The sequence below is a fragment of the Oryctolagus cuniculus genome, chromosome 15 (genome assembly GCF_964237555.1).
Source record: "Oryctolagus cuniculus chromosome 15, mOryCun1.1, whole genome shotgun sequence".
Taxonomy (NCBI): domain Eukaryota; kingdom Metazoa; phylum Chordata; class Mammalia; order Lagomorpha; family Leporidae; genus Oryctolagus; species Oryctolagus cuniculus.
Window position 1 is genome coordinate 61,209,086 of NC_091446.1, and position 16,375 is coordinate 61,225,460.

The following is a 16,375-nucleotide window of genomic DNA, read 5'->3' on the forward strand; positions in this document are numbered from 1 at the left end:
TGCAAAACAGGAGCAAGTACCTGAGCTTTGAGGAAGGGCCTCGGTGGCACAGTTCAGCTGAAACTCCTGGGTAAGCACCTGCACCCCGTGTGGGAGTGCCTGCCCCCACTTCCAGTTCCAGCTAATGCACCCCGGGGAGGCAGCAGGTGATGGTCCAAGTGCTTGGGCCCCTGCCACCCATGCAGGAGACCTGGATGGAGCTCCTGGCACCCAGCTTCGCCCTCTCCCAGCCCTGGCGTTGCAGGCATCTGAGGAGTAAACCCATGGTTAGAAGATCTTTTTCTATATGTCTCTGTCTCTCTACCTTTCACATGGAAAATAAATAAAAATTACTTTACATAAATTGTAGCTGCTTGCTCAGAGGGGCTGTGGAGGGTGTCTGAGAGGAGGAACCGAGCCAGGCCACTCGGCAAGCGTGCCTGGTCCTAAAACTCACCAGTGGGCAACCCGCAGTGGACAGTGGATACCACTCCGGGCTTCCACCCAGCGGCAGCCTCTCTAGTAAGTGTCCACACCGTGAATGCCATTGCTGCAGCGCCCGAGGACAGAGCCTGATGGGGGACTTCTCATGGAAAGAACATTCTTGGCAAGGCTGGAACCCTGGCTCGCTTCTGACTCAACCTCTGGCCAGGGGTGTAGAGGGCAGGCTTGCCTGACCCTGTGCGGGGCTGCAGGACAGCCATGGCAGCCCCGTCCCTGTCCCTGCTCTGCTGGCACCCGCTGAGTCCTAGCAGGGTGCCGCTGCAGAGGCCTGTGGTCATAGCAGATGGACCTGGCCAGCGCCTCCCAGGGGGCTCTGGCTGGGGGTTTAGACAGAGTCAGGCTCAGAGCTCCCATAATGCGGCAGTGGCCACTTGACCCCTTCAGTCCCTGAGGAGCATGGACTCACGTTCCTGGGAGAAATACCCTAAGAGCCGGAGTTGTTCAGGGGCCCAAAGACCCCAAGGTGGGCCGGGGCCCTGTTTCTCATCTACTTGTGTCTTCCCCCCTCCTTGTGTGGTCTCCTCTGGTGCTGGCCTCACATGGAATTAAGCTTGATTCTTAGGGCAGGTGCTTGGCCTGGTGTGTGACCCACATCAGAGTACCCCGGGGTTGATTCCTGGCGCCAGCTCGTGACCCCACTTCCTGCTAACGCATACTCTGGGAGGCAGCAGTGATGGCTCAAGTAAACTGGGTCCCTGCTTCCCACGTGGGAGACCTGGATGGAGTGCCCTGGCTCTTGGAGGGCGTTTGGGAGAATGAGCCAGAAATGGGAGAGCTCCCTCTATCTGTTTCTCTGCCTCTCAAATCAATAAATAAAAGTTATGGGCCAGCGCCGCGGCTCAATAGGCTAATCCTCCACCTAGCGGCACCAGCACACCGGGTTCTAGTCCTGGTCAGGGCGCCGGATTCTGTCCCAGTTGCCCCTCTTCCAGGCCAGCTCTCTGCTGTGGCCCGGGAGTGCAGTAGAGGATGGCCCAAGTGCTTGGGCCCTGCACTCCATGGGAGACCAGGAGAAGCACCTGGCTCCTGCCATCGGATCAGCGCGGTGTGCCGGCTGCAGCGCGCCAGCCGCGGCGGCCATTGGAGGGTGAACCAACAGCAAAGGAAGACCTTTCTCTCTGTCTCTCTCTCTCTCACTGTCCACTCTGCCTGTCAAAAAAAAAAAAAAAAAAGTTATGACCTTTCAGCCAGACTGGCCCTCCTCCCCCACACCGCCCTCTGTGGCCTGGCTGTTCTCTCACGGCATCCTGTGTTGGTGGTGCTCGGGCCCAGTGCCTTCCCGACGGCCTCGTGTGGGATCCTACAGCGGTCCTCTGCCCGGGCTCTGTTACTGCCTGGATGGCGCCGGGGAGAGGGGCTCGGAGACGCCGGGTCACTCGCTGGTCACTCGCTGGTCACTCGCTGGCGCGTGCTGGAGATGCAGGTGCGTGCTTTCCTTCTGCGGGGAAGCTGCTGCCTCCTCGCGGGAGGAACTCTGGGGGGGTGGCTCTTTGTCCACTGCTTGGGTCATTTCGTCACTCATCAAACACCCTTGGCATCCGGGAGCTCTGCCATTCTCCTCGAGGCTACTGGCTGAGCAAGGGCACTGGAGTGGGGGCAGCCACCAGGGGTGGGGGCCGGGGCTCCCCAGGGAGTGGGCTGCCGGCTACCCCTGTGTGGGAGGGGAGGGGGCAAGCAGCCTTGACGGAACAGGTTGGGTTCCCGGGAGAAATGGAGCTGGTACCCTCCGTCTTTCAGAAGGTCCCCCCCCTTTCTTGTTTTGGAAAGGATGTACGGGGGCGTGGGAACCCTTGTCCCTGCTGATGGAGGACAGCCAGTGTGGGGAGAGCCTGGGAGCCGGGAGACCCGGTCACAGCTGCTCATGCTGCTAACTGTGGGCTGGCGTGTGACCCGGGGGTGGCACCCTCTCCCCCGGCCGTGGGCTCCATCTGCCAAGTAGTGGGATGAGCTTTGCTTGCAGCCATCTGTCTGCTCCTGGGGGGGATATTTAAAAGTTTAATATGTCTGTTCTGACTGTCATGTGTAGTACAGAGAACCAGCACCTCACGCCTGCAAGTTCAGTTAGTTTGGATCTGGGTCGTGTTTACTTTTAGTAAATAAGAGTTTAAAGGAAGAGACCAGGTCATTAATAATACCAGTAACTGGCCAACCTGGCTGGTGGGAAGGTGTGGCCTGTGGGGAGGTGTGGCCCGAGGGGAGGTGTGGCCTGAGAGGAGGCGTGGCCTGATGGAGGCGTGGCCTGAGGGAGAGAGGAGCTCGGGAGACAGTGGAAGTTCCCAGTTACTCCTTCTCTCTGCTTTCTGGAACTTGGGTGTTGTGGTCCCTCGTGGCTGTGTCACAGGCTGTGTGCTGCTGACTTGTGGAGAAGGAACCGGGGAGCCGGCGTTTAGCCAGGTCGTTCAGAAGCACACACTCCATGTAGACGTGCTTGGGTTTGATCCTGGCTCTAGGTCCTGACCTCAGCTTCCTGCTAACGGGAGGGAGGCAGCGGTGGTCAAGTCGTTGGCTTCCTGCCACTCACATGGGAGACCTGGATTGAGTTCTGGGCTCCTGGCGTCAGCCTGGCCCACTTTCAACATCTGTGGGCATTTGGGGACTGAACCAGTGGGAGTTCTCTGTCTCTCTGCCTCTCAAATAAATTTAAAAAAATTTGTATTAAGAAAGGACAGGGGTTTGCAGCATGTGTGCCAGCCTCTCCCGCTTCTCAGAGCGGCTTTGCCACGCCAGGGCTCCTCTGAGGGACCACAGCAGTCCTGTCTCACAGAGGAGAGGAGGTGGTGCGTGGAGGGCGCCGGTCTGTCCAGGCACGCACAGCTCCCCAGGGTGGGAGCGCCTCTCGCTGGCAGGTGCTGCTCACAGCTCACCACAGCCCAGGCCTCCAGGCCACCCTGGTGGCGCAGCCACACTTTCTGCCAGGGCTCCTTGCCAGGTGTTGTTGTGGTGGGCCTCATCTCTTGTCCCATGTTCTTCAAGCACAGGAGAGGGGGATTTCAGGCGACAGCAGTGTCCCCTCCCGGTCTCCACCCCCTGCACAGGGGGTGCCTGTTCCAAGCCCTCCTGTCATGCTCACTGCGGTGCATAATAGACAGGTTCTGGGAGAGCCTGTATTTAGCTCCAGTGAGCAGCTCACAAAACATCTGGCTTGGGCATTGCTTCCAGGCCAGGGGAGGCTGCCCAGCTCAGTGTGCGGCCCCCCAAGAGTTCCCTGCGGGCAGCTGGTCTGGTCTGGTCTGCGACCTCAGGCCTGCTCCAGACATCCTCTGGAAGGCATGGGATCAGAGCCTGCTTGCATTGTGGACCTTTTACTGTTAAATGAATTTCAGATATATAGAAGAGGTGAAAGAATGATGCCGTAAGCACCCTGGGCCCGTGGCTAGGACAGATAATTGTAACATCAGCCATTGTGGAGTAAGTTGTGGACATGATGACAATTTAAATAAAGTGTTTCCTAGAAAGAAAAAAGGACATTTGTGCATATAATCACGTGACATTTTCACCTAGTCCATACTAAAATTTCTTCAATTGTCCATAGAATATCTTTCATAGTACATTTCATTTTTTAAATTTATTTTATTTATTTGAAAGAGTTATAGAGAGAGGTAGAGAAAGAGAGAAAGGTCTTCCATCTGTTGGTTCACTCTCCAGATGGCCACAATGGCTGGAGCTGCACCAATCCGAAGCCAGGAGCCAGGAGCTTCTTCCAGGTCTCCCACGTGAGTGCAGGGGCCCAAGGACTTGGGGCATCTTCTACTGCTTTTCCAGGCCATAGCAGAGAGCTGGATTGGAAGTAGAGCAGCCAGGACTAGAACCGGTCCATATGGGATACCAGGGCTTCAAGCCAGGGCTTTAGCCCTCTGCACCACAACATCAGTCCCCATAATACATTTTAAAAGAACAGGATCCAGCATTACAATCCAGTTCATGCCTTGCAATAGATTTTTTTTTTGAAGACAGTTACAGAGAAAGAAAGAAATCTTCCATCCTCTAGTTCACCCCCCAAATGGCCACAAAGGCTGGGGCTGGGCTAGGCTGAAGCCAGGAGCTTGGAACTCCATCCAGGTCTCCCACGGGGGCGGCAGAGGCCCAGGCACTTGGGCTGTCTTCTGCTGCTTTCTCAGGAGCATTAGCAGGGAGCTGGATCAGAAGTGGAGCAGCCGGGACTTGAGCCACGCACTATGATGTGGGCGGCCAGTGCCCCAAGTGGTGATGTAACCCATTGAGCCACAATGCTCACGCCATGGCGAAAGAATTTTTGAAAGCTGACCTGAGCGGGTGACGCCTCTCTCAGATTCATTCAGCGATTTCCTCATTCCAGCCTCAGCTTGCATCGAGCCTGCCTGCTTCTCACCACCTGTACGTGCCCACTGCGCCGCCACCACCCTCTAGGCCCCTGCAGTGGCCTCCTGGTTGGCCTCCCCCACACCTCTAGCCCCAAGCCGAGCCCTCATTTAAAATGCACAGTCGGAGCAGCTCACTTCTCTGCAAGCTTCCAGCGCCTTCCATCCACTCAGAGCAAAAGCCAGAGTCCTCGCCAAGCCCAAAAGGCTGCCCCAACCTGATCGGCCCCTCCCCATCGCCTCTGTCTTCCCCCTGCGACCCCTCCTCTTGCCCTCCCTTGGACACTGGGACACTTCCCATGGCCTTGGCTTCTGTCCCTGCCTCCCTGCTGTAGGTCCCAAAGGCCTCCTTCCCTGGCCACGCCCACAGCCCCTTTCCGGTTTTGCTTTGTCCTCAGCCCTTGCACCCGTCACACACTAGGTATTTTGTTATTTATTTCTTCAGCTGGAACACAAGTGCCTGCAAAGCTGGGACATCGGGCCTGGTTTGTGGCTCTAGCTGTGCCCCGATTCCCAAAACAGCGGCCCTCAGAGCGGGCCCAGGGACCTGTGACAGGGTCTCCTTTCGGGGGTCCGTGAGGCCAGAATCCCTTTCGAGGAAATTGGGAATGTGTTTGCATTTGCTGCTCGCGTTCTGTCCGAGAGGCCGGTCTGGCTGAGGCCCGTGGCTGTGCCATGGCTGCCCAGGGAGGCGGGGCAGGGCCTGGGCAGAGCTGGTGCCACTCTGCAGCAAGGACTTCCTTCTACACTGCATTACTTCTGCGTTACAAGTGTGCTGTCTCTCGCTAGTGAACACGTGTGCCTGTTGTTTCTCAGTGAGTGAGTACATGCTTACAATATATCTCTGTTTTGATTTGTGAATAATCAGCAAGGCCAAAGCTCCAGGGGCTCAGGGATACCGGAGAGTGGACAGGAGCTCTGAGAACAAGCACCAAGACCAGCGACTTAAAACCACAGCGGTGCGGGATAGCCACCCAGTGAACAGATGTCGAATGAATGAATGAATGAACAGACTTCTGGGCTTCAGCTGAGACCTGGCCTTCGTGGTCAGTGTGGCTTCTGTGAGCCTCCCTGGCCGTGGTCCCAGCCACAGTGACTTGCTGTCTATGTAGTCCCTTCAGGGGCTTCGGGAACCCCCTATCCCTCTGGGCACCTCAGGAATTCCTGAGTGTCTGTTAAGTGGACTCGGTTCAAATGTCACCTCCTCTAGGAAGCCTTCCCTGATCTGCCCATCTGATTTAGCACCTCCAGTGGCCCTGCACTGGATTACCTCTACCCCCAGAGTGTTCCTGACTCTGCTACATTTCTTGGTGTGCCTGTGTGTCTCTCACTGTGCCAAGCTCTCTGAGGGCAGGAACTGGGTCTTAACCTGTTCATTTGTGTACTTATCCTCATTAAGTGCTGAGTGTGTGTTGACTCGGTGAGTGATGCCCTGGGATTCAGCACAGGGACTTGCCCGCCCTTGGAGATAAACCAGGATCTCTGGGAATAGCACCACAGCGTCCCGCGCGGTGACTGAGGAGGGAGGGAGGCGTGCGGACACCTGCCAGGTGGAGCATCTTCTGCCCAGCTGCTCGGTTCAGGGCCACTGTGCTCCGCTGGGCCGTTCTGATGGGGCTTGGGCCCCAGCCCGTCCCACCCAGCTTCGGTGGGGAGAGTGTGGCGGGCGCTAAGCCACCAGACTGCCTGCGGGCATCCGTGTGCAGCACGCTGTGTGTGGACGGCGAGGGTGCCGAGGTCAAGGCTGATGTGTGTGTGGCTGCAGATTCCTGCAGTCGTCTGTCCGAGGGCATAGTCAGTAATCGTAAATGCCAGTACGGCTGGTTTCACAGGTGTTCAGAAGTGGAGGGAGGTTCTTGAGGCTGGGGAGAGCCAGGCAGGCTTCCTGGGGGAGGGGGGCTGTTAGTGGAGCCTTGGAGGACAGAGTCACGTGGCTTCATGATTTTCAGAGAACAGTTGGCCTCTTTTCTGAGGCTGCTCTAGGAGGCGGTGCTAGAAGCTTGTGCCTTGATCCAAGGGGGACAGCGAGGGCACCTCTGTCCTCTCTCAGGCGTCTCCTGTGACGAGGGGTCTCAGGGAGAGGCAGGAAGCAGAGGGCCCGCCCAGGATGCTACAGCCAAGCCTCTCTCTCGGGAATGAGGGTCTCAGGACCCCCCGTGAGGCCCGCCTCCTGACACCATGATCGGGGTGCGTGTCCAGCCTGTTGTGTGACCCTTAACTTGGGACTCTAGGGGCCAAATCAAGATTAAAACCTAGCCACCAGCTCTCTGCTGTGGCCAGGGAGCGCAGTGGAGGATGGCCCAGGTGCTTGGGCCCTGCACCCCATGGGAGACCAGGATAAGTACCTGGCTCCTGCCATCGGATCAGCGCGGTACGCCGGCCGCAGTGCGCCGGCCGCCGCGGCCATTGGAGGGTGAACCAACGGCAAAGGAAGACCTTTCTCTCTGTCTCTCTCTCTCACTGTCCACTCTGCCTGTCAAAAAACAAACAAACAAACAAAAAAAACTAGCCACACCGGACACTCACAGGATCAGTCAGTGAGCCCTAGCATTGCATTTTGAAGTGGTATGGAGGCAGCCCTCAATTTACCTACACCCATGTCAGCCAGGCTGGCTTCAAGGCCTCCAGACCCCTCTACCTGCTAGCTGGACTGCCTGCGTCTCTCCCTTCCCTCCTCACCCCTGCGCACGCACACACACACACACACACACACACCACTCCCTGTGCCCTTGCGGGTGGCTCCCTGCTGTTTTGTGGGAGCAGCCCAGAGGGGTCGGGCAGGTGAGCTCGCAGTGCTGGCTCCTGGCAGGTCTCTGGGAGAGACAGGCCTTAGGTCAGCAAAAGGATAGGCCCTGTCCAGACCACTCCCTGGGCTCTGCAGAGCTGCAGGGCCTAAACCAGAGGCCACCGTACAGGGCAAAGCCCGCTGGTCACCTTGTGAGTCTGCCTTCTTTTCAGGGGTCTGAGTGAGGGCAGCCCGGGCCCTCTGGGCTCCTAGGGGCGGCCAGCAGCCGTGACGGGCACGGTCTCAGCAGCCTGGGGTGTTCCGGGCAGGAGCCCCGGTTGTGAGCTGGGGCCTGTATGCAGTGACTCGAGCTGGCCAGGGCCAGGCTTGCAGGGACACCTCGGGGAGCCCTGGCTTCTGTTCTGGGTGACCTCTGGCTCATGCGTCAGCCTGGGCTGGGGGCTGGCCTGAGCCCCCCAGGGCCGAGCTCTTGGGAGGTAACTTGCAGACTCCCCTGCCCAGCGGTGGGAGGCGGGTTCTGGCCCCCTGGGGTCACACACAGAAAGTAGAGAGAGACACGTGGGGCGTCCTGGAGAGGCGGGGGGAGGAAAGCTGAGGAGAGGGGTGCTTGGTGGAAGCCAATGTGCTTTTGACTCTCCTTCTTCCCTCGGCTGTTTCCATGGTTTCCAAATTCTGCGTGAGTCACCCTCCTCCTAAGCCCTGGAAAGCACCGCAGAGCTCCTTCTTTGGGCTTGGAAGCAGCTGCAGTGAGCTCACGGCCCACAATCATTCCTGCTGCCGAGGCACTGGGCCCCGGGGCGGGAAACCAGACTGCGCATCCTGCGCCACTCAGCCCACCGCCGCCCTTTCCTGCCTCCAGGAGGAAGTCCCTGCTCTGCCTCTTGTCTCAGGACGTCCCGGTCAGTTCCTTGTTGACCGCCCCCCATCTGCCTGCTGCCGGGCGAGAAGAGCCCTGGGCGTGATCAGCTCTTACCTGGTGCTTCGCGTGTCAGCAGTGGCTCCTGATCAGAAATGCCTCTCTGGCCGGCGCTGTGGCGCAGTGGGTTAAAGCCCTGGCCTGAAGTGCCGGCATCCCATCTGGGCACCGTTTCTAGTCTTGGCTGCTCCTCTTCTGATCCAGCTCTCCGCTATGGCCTGGGATAGCAGAAGATGGCCCAAGTCCTTGAGCCCTTACACTCACATGGGAGACCTGGAAGAAGCTCCTGGCTTTGGATTGGCACAGCTCCAGCCATTGCGGCCATCTGGAGAGTGAACCAACAGATGGAAGACCTTTCTCTCTTTCTCTCCCTCTCTCTGTAACTCTGTCTTTCAAATAAATAAAATAAAATAAAATAAAATAAAATAAAATAAAATAAAATAAAATAAAATGCTTCTCTCTGCCCCGATTGAATAACTGGGGCCGGCTGTCTCTCTGCCTCGCTCCCTGACAGCCTGCAATGTGCAGTGTGCATATGGGCGTCTTCTAAATCGGTGTCTGCCGACAGGAGGGCGGCAAAGCAGACAGCGGTGCCCACTCTGCTTCTCGCGGAGGTGTGTTCTCCCAAGGCCATGTCATCCTCCGTGGGCCCAGCGAGAGGCTGGGGAGACACCCCGGCCAGTCTTTCCCAGCTGTTCCAGAGCCACAGGAGAGCTTGAGGGAGATGCAGAGAATTGTCGATGGAGAAATCCTCATGGGGCTGGTGCTGTGGTGCAGCAGGCCAAGCTGCTACCTGTGATGCCAGAAACCCATATCGGAGCTCTGCTTTGGATCCAGCTCCCTGCTAATGTGCCTTGGAAAGCAGCAGAGGATGGTCCAAGTGTTTGGCCCCCTGCCACACACATGAGAGACCCAGATGGGGACCCAGGCTCCTGGCTTTGCTTTGGCCCAGCTCCGACTGTTGCAGCCACTTGTGGAGTGAAATAGCCCATGGAAAATTTCCCTGTGTCACTCTGCCTTTGAAGTGAATAAATAAATAAATCTTTTAAAAAAGAAATAATAAGGGAGAGATGAGCCGTGCTCATGGAGGGGAAACTCTGATGGACTCCCCCAGGGCGTCTGTAGCTTCAGTGTGCTTCTAGTCAACCCCAAGAGGGGCTTTTCATGGAACTTTAAGGTGATTCTAGAATGTATACAGAAGGAGTAGGAGTTTGGTACAGCAGTTAAGATGCTGCTTTGGGGACCCGCGCTGTGGCAGAGTGGGCTAGGCCTCTGCCGGCGGTGCCAGAATCCCACATGGGCACTGGCTCAAGTCCCAGCTGCTGTTCCTCTGATCCAGCTCTCTGCTATGGCCTGGGAAAGCAGTGGAAGATGGGCCAAGTCCTTGGACCCCTGCACCCACATGGGAGACCAGGACGAAGCTCCTCCTGGCTCCTGGCTCTGGCTGTTGGCAGCCATTTGGGGAATGAGCCAGTGGATGGAAGACCTTTCTCTCTGTCTCTCCCCCTCTCTGTAACTCTACTTCTCACATAAATAAATAGTCTTTAACAAAAAGATGCTGCTTGGGATGCCCACGTTCCATGTTGGAGTGTGTGGGTTTGAGTCTCCACTCCACTTCTGATCCCAGTATCCTGTTAATGTGTACCCTCGGAGGCAGCAAGTGCTGTCCCGAGTACTTGGGTCCCTGCTGCCCACATGGGAGACTGGGGTGGAGTTCCAGGCTCCTAGGTTTGGCCTGGCCAAGTCCCAGCTATGTGTGCATTTGGGGAGTGAACCAGCAGATGGAAGATTCTCTCTCTTTCTTTCTCTCTTTCTCTCTCGTCTCTTTGCCTTTCAAGTAAATATATAAATATTTTAAGTATGTAGAAAAAGCCACTTCCCAAGATACCCAGGACTCTTCTGAAGACAGGAAGAGGGACTTGGCTTACCAGTTGCCACAATGTGTTGGAAAGCTGTGGTCATCACAAAAGGGAGGCTTGTTTAGGGGCAAGTAGAATGACCAATGGAGCAGAGAGAGAGAGAGAGAATTGGGCAGGCATAGGCATGTGTGAAACCCTAGGGTGTGACAGTGGTCACGGCAGATCTGTAGGGAACAGGAGGACTGGGCCCAAGACTACAGTTAACCGAGCTCTCTGCAGTTTATGTCATTTTTTTAGAAGGGTGGAGGTCAAGGCGGAGCTGACAGCAAAGTTCCGTTGACCAAGACCAGGGACTGGGCTCCTGCTGGCAGCGGAGGCAGCCTCTGCTGCTCTTCCAACAGCTGGCTGGGGGGTGGGGTTGGGAGGAGCTGGTTCCTCACACGATGGTGGCTGTAGTCAGGACGCAGTGGGCCGGGGACTGGTGTCCCTTTGCAGCATGCAGCCCGGCCGGCAGGACGTCCCATGACGATGGTGATGCCCAGTATGGTAGCCACTCCCCACGTGTGGCCTGTGAGCTCTTGGAGTGTGGCTCGGGTTGGTTTCAGCCATTCACTTTTATTTATTTCGATTTAATTCACTTAAATGTGAGCACATATGGTTGGTGGCCACTGTGCTGGACAGCATTGGATGGTGATGGTGTCTCCTTGCTGAAGGCAGAGAGCATCTGTAATGAAAAGTCCTGGGCCTGCCCCTGGGTGGAGAAGGCTCCATAAGCATTCGCCAGCCCCCTTCAGGACAGAGCAACCTCTCCTGCTTCCCCAGGCAGTTCAATTCCCGGCCTGGCAGCCTCAGACCCTCGGGGGCAGGCTGGACTGACAGGTGTGCCTGTGATGACTCGGCCTCTCGGGGCGCTCTGTGGCTCAGCCTCTGTGTTCCTGGTCTGGAGATGAGCATGTCCGGTCCCTGGGTGTGCAGAGGAAGGAGGGTGGCTCAGGGGTAGCACTTGGCAGGATGCTGGCCCAGCATCACTGCTGTGTCCGTGGCAGTGGGCGGTACTATTGGGGTCCAGAGGGGAGGCATGACATGGGCAAGGGCACGGAGCTAACACATGCAGGTCCAGAGTACCAGCTCCTGTCTCTATCCCTGCCTCTGGGCCTCCTCCCAGCACGGTGATGTGTGCGGGAGCGAGGTTGGGGCAGAAGTGTGCTGAGCACGTGGCTGTCTGTGGGGGGTGCTTGGGCCAGAGTCAGGCAGGATTGACCTTGGGACAGAAGGGCAGTGGGTGGCAGGCAGCCATTTCTCACCTCCTTCCCAGAAGCACTGCTCCCCCAGGAGGCCCATCCTGGTGCTTTTTTTTGGTGGTGGGGGAGGGTGATAAATATTTTATCATCTATTTATTTATCCAAAAGGCAGAGTGACAGGAAGAGGAAGAGACAAAAAAACAGAGATCTTCCATCCACTGGTTCACTCCCCAAATGGCCGCAGTAGTCAGGGCTGGGCCACGATGAAGCCAAGAGGCAGGAACTCCATTGGGGTTCCCCACTAGGGACCCCAGGACTTGGGTCATCATCTGCTGCCTTCCCAAGTACTTGAGAAGGGCACTCCGATATGGGATGCCGGCGTCGCAGGCAGCTACTTAACCTACTGCAGCGCAGCGCCGGCCCCATCCTGATGTTCTGATATCTGCCCCTCCCTCTTGGGTTTTCATTTTATTTATTATTACCTTTAAATCTTCCATCTGCTGTTTCATTCCCCAAATTCTTGCAACAGCTGGGGCTGCTGGTCCGAGTGGAAGCCAGGAACCTGGAACTTGGTCTGGGTCTCCCACGTGGGTGGTAAGGATCTGAGTACTTGAGCCATCACGTGCTGCCTCCCAGGGTGTGCATTAGCAGGAAACTGGGATTGGAAGCAGAGCTGGGACTTGAAGCTGAGCACTCTTTCTTTTTATTTGACAGGCAGAGTTAGTGAGAGAAAGAAATAAAGGTCTTCCCTCCATTGGTTCACCCCCTAAATGACCGCTACGGACGGCACGCTGTCGGCCCGCTGTGCCGATCCGAAACCAGGAACCAGGTGCTTCTCCTGCTCTCCCACGGGGTGCAGGGCCCAAGCACTTGGGCCATCCTCCACTGCACTCCCTGGCCACAGCAGAGAGCTGGCCTGGAAGAGGGGCAACCGGGACAGAATCCGGCGCCCTGACCGGGACTAGATCCCAGGGTGCCAGCGCCACAAGGCGGAGGATTAGCCTAGTGAGCTGAGGTGCCGGCCTGAAGCTGAGCACTCTTACATGGTATGCAGATATCTTAGGTGCTGAGCCAAATCCCCACCCCCTTGCATTCCTTGAGCCCCCACACTGGTCCACAGCTGGAATGACATCCTAACATAGACCAGGAGCGCCTCACTGGTTTTGTGCCAGGGACCTCTTTGGCTCTCTGGGGGAGCCTGGGCACCCTTCCCTAGAACAAAATATTGAAATGCATAAAGTACACAGGACTGCAAAAGAAACCAATTGCATTGCGATCAAATTATTAAAATTTTGTAAAACCAAGTTTGTGATGTGGTCACGCCGTGTGCTCCCCTAGCAATGCATTAGGTTGCAAGGCCTGGTCATGAATCAGATGCTGCAGTGATCCTGAGTGTGCGGAAGAGACCAACGCTGATGTCGTTTCTATTGGTGACAGCATCCTGGCTGCTGGGGACACCACCATGGTTTCAGGCCTATGCTCAAGACACAAGGGGCAGGGGCCGGCACTGTGCTATAGGGGTAAAGCTGCCACCTGCAGTGCCGGCATCCTATATGGGCACCAGTCCAAGTCCTGGCTGCTCCACTTCTGATCCAGCTCTCTTCGTGGCTTGGGAAAGCAGTAGAAGATGGCCCCTGTGCCTGTGTGGGAGACCTGAGAAGTTCCTGGCTCCTGGCTTTGGATCAGCGCAGCTCCGGCCATTATGGCCAACTGGGTAGTGAACCAGCAGATGGAAGATCGATCTCTCTCTCTCTCTCTCTCTCTCTCTCTCTCCCTCCCCCCCCTTCTCCCTCTCCCTCTCCCCCTCTCTCTCCCTCTCTCTCTCTCTCCCTCCCTCCCCATCCCCCTCCCCCTCCCTCTCCTCTCTATGTGTAACTCTGACTTTCAAGTAAAATAAATAAATATTTAGAAAAAAAAAGACACAGGGGACAGTTCAGTGAGAGACTGATGGAAGTGAAGCTGTCACTTTCTCCATCCCCGGGTCAGACTCCCTGAATTCCACCCATAGGTAGGACTGTCATGTCTGGCCTCTCTTCCTCTCCCCTCTCGCAGTCTTGCCCCCGCTGTAACCCTATGGAGCCTGATACAGGGCCTGACCTGTGCCTTTTGGAGTGAAAATGCATCTTGCAGGTCCCCTTGAAACAGACCTGAGAGCTTCCCTTATTTAAGTGTTGCCTGGCCCCAGCTGAGGGTGAACTTGGCAGGGATAGGCGCTGCCAATGCCTCTTGTCTCCTAGCAGAAGTATGGGAGGAAGCTGCGTGCCAGGCCGAAGAGCTCAGTCCACGCCGGGCGACGGGCTCCTCTGCTGCCTGCAGAGCTCACGTCCCGGGGCCTGGTGGGCCTGGCCTGTGGGCTCCCACCCACCAGCCGTGGGCCTTTCCCCTCTTGCCTCCTATGGGCGTGGCCCCATGCCCCTAGCCCCAGCTGGGGGCTGCAGCTGTCCTGTTTGACAAATGGGCCTGGGCGGGTGGTGAAGGAAGGGCTATAATTAGCAGGAGTGGATGGGATGGCAGCCTGGCATTGACAGATCATTTTATACCCAGATGGATAAGCTGACGTCATTGGAGATGGAAGTGCCATTTGGAAATTATGAACTTCCTGGGGAGCTCTCTGCTGGCCTCTGCCCCATGCCCCTGCCCCTGGGGGCACTTGGATGAGGACCCCCCCGCCAAGAGAACCAGGACCTGCAGCGGTGTGGGGAGGCCCTGGCTGGTGCTGTCATGGGAGCTTTTCCCATGGCTTTCGTGGTCTGGAAATGTCACAAGGCTAATGGGAAAGCTTTCTAACGGGGGAGTGAGATCAGAGCAAGGGAAGTTTTGTTTTCTGCCAGCAAGGCTGGGCTGGCGTGTTCCCGGGGCCTGGGAAGCCTGTGAAAATCAGAGAAGCCACTGATGGCCTTTACGGAGGGGCCTGGGGTCAGGGACGGTCTGGTGACAGGGGTGGTTCCAAAGCAGAGCACTGCAGCCCCAGGCCAGCCGTGGGCAGGAAGGAGGGACTGGGGCAGGCTGCAGCAGGGCCACTGTGCCAAGAGGGCAGCCCCTGGCCCTTCCTGCCGGAGAGGAACTATTTTTATTTTGTTTCTAGCAACAGGAAACAGAACCCTCACAAGTGTATGAATTCAATTCTGCAAATACTAAGATGCAGTAATTGTTTCAGTGAGGAGGTGAAAATTTGCCTCTTTGGGCCGGCACCGTGGCTCACTAGGCTAATCCTCCGCCTTGCGGCGCCGGCACACCGGGTTCTAGTCCCAGTCGGGGCGCCGGATTCTGTCCCGGTTGCCCCTCTTCCAGGCCAGCTCTCTGCTGTGGCCCGGGAGTGCAGTGGAGGATGGCCCAGGTGCTTGGGCCCTGTACCCCATGGGAGACCAGGATAAGTACCTGGCTCCTGCCATCGGATCAGCGCAGTGCGCCGGCCGCAGCGCACCAGCCACAGCGGCCATTGGAGGGTGAACCAACAGCAAAGGAAGACCTTTCTCTCTGTCTCTCTCTCACTGTCCACTCTGCCTGTAAAAAAACAAACAAACAAACAAACAAAAAACAACAAAAAAAATGCCTCTTCTTCAGGGAGGAAGATAAAACCCATCTCTCCTGCCCCTGGCTATGTCTCCAAGTATTTTATGGACCCTGCGCCTGGGCTCTGATCTGCTAACAGCTTTGGGGTAGGAAGTGCTCTGGGCCCTGGCTTCAGGGTCGTGGGCCAATGAGTGGGTCCTTACAGGTGCAGTAATTGTAAAGGTGGGAGGACTTGGCTTTTAAAAGGCTCCTTGGGGCCAGCACTGTGGTGTAGCTGGTTGGGCACTGCTCATATGGGCACCAGTTTGTGTCCTGGCTGCACCACTTTCAATCCATCTCCCTGCTAATGGCTTGGGAAAAGCAGTGGAGTATGGCCCAAATGCTTGGGCCCCTGCCACCCAAGTAGGAGACCCGGATGAAGCTCCTAACTCTTGGCTCAGGCTGACTCAGCCCTGGCCATTGCAGCCACTTGGGGAGTGAATCGGTGGATGGAAGACCTCTCTCTGTCTCTCCTTCTCTCTCTGACTTTCAAATAAATAAACAAATCTTGGAAAAAAAAAAAAAAAAAAAGGTCTCCTCACTGTTGCTCTCAGTGTGTTGGAGGCTGAGACCAGCCTTGAAGGATGATTTTATCCCATTCTGGGCCTTGAAGCAGGACTGGGCATGGTAGTTTCTGGTTCATCTTTCTCTATCAAAGCTGTATTGTTTCCTGTGGCCACTGTTTCTCTGTGTGTGTGTGTACACATGTGTGTATATGTGTGTGTATCTGGGTATGTGTGTACACGTGTGTGTGTATATCTGGGTGTATGTATATATGTGTGTACACATGTGTGTTCCTGTGTTCTAGAATTTAACGTTTACCCAAGTGGGTAGTTTTGATGACGTCACTACACTCCCCATTTCCCTGCTGTGGCCAACGAGTGAGTAAGTGGCGGGCGGGCGCGATTGTCCGTGCCTTCAGCCCTCCCTTCTCGACTTGAGGGCTTGGGTCTCAGGGAGCTTCTCAAACCCAGAGGACTGGTGCTCAGCCTTGGAAGGCAGCAGGCGCTGGACGCAGGATGTCCTGGGTGTCCTGGTGACGCCGCCCACCTGAGCGGGACTTGGGCGTGGCTGCCACTCGCCATGGGCACTCCCCATGACGCAGTAGCCTCAGTGCACTTGAGGAGGCAGTCCCGGGCCCACAGTGGGGGCTGATGTGACAGTCAGCGAGGAGGCCTGGTGCAGTCCACTGAGGGCTGAGGCAGGCCTGTGGGTGGCTGGAGGGGCAGCTTCCGCTGTGC

General features: G+C 56.7%; 1 protein-coding gene and 1 long non-coding RNA gene across 5 annotated transcripts in view; both read left to right on the forward strand.

Moving 5' to 3' along the window:
- TSPAN15 (tetraspanin 15) overlaps positions 1–16,375 on the forward strand; it is a 44,694-nt gene that overhangs the window by 8,952 nt on the left and 19,367 nt on the right. The window lies entirely within an intron of this gene.
- On the forward strand, positions 1,743–8,934 carry LOC138845376 (uncharacterized). Its single transcript, XR_011382430.1, has 2 exons — positions 1,743–1,906; positions 8,426–8,934. It is a non-coding gene; the product is annotated as an uncharacterized lncRNA (long non-coding RNA).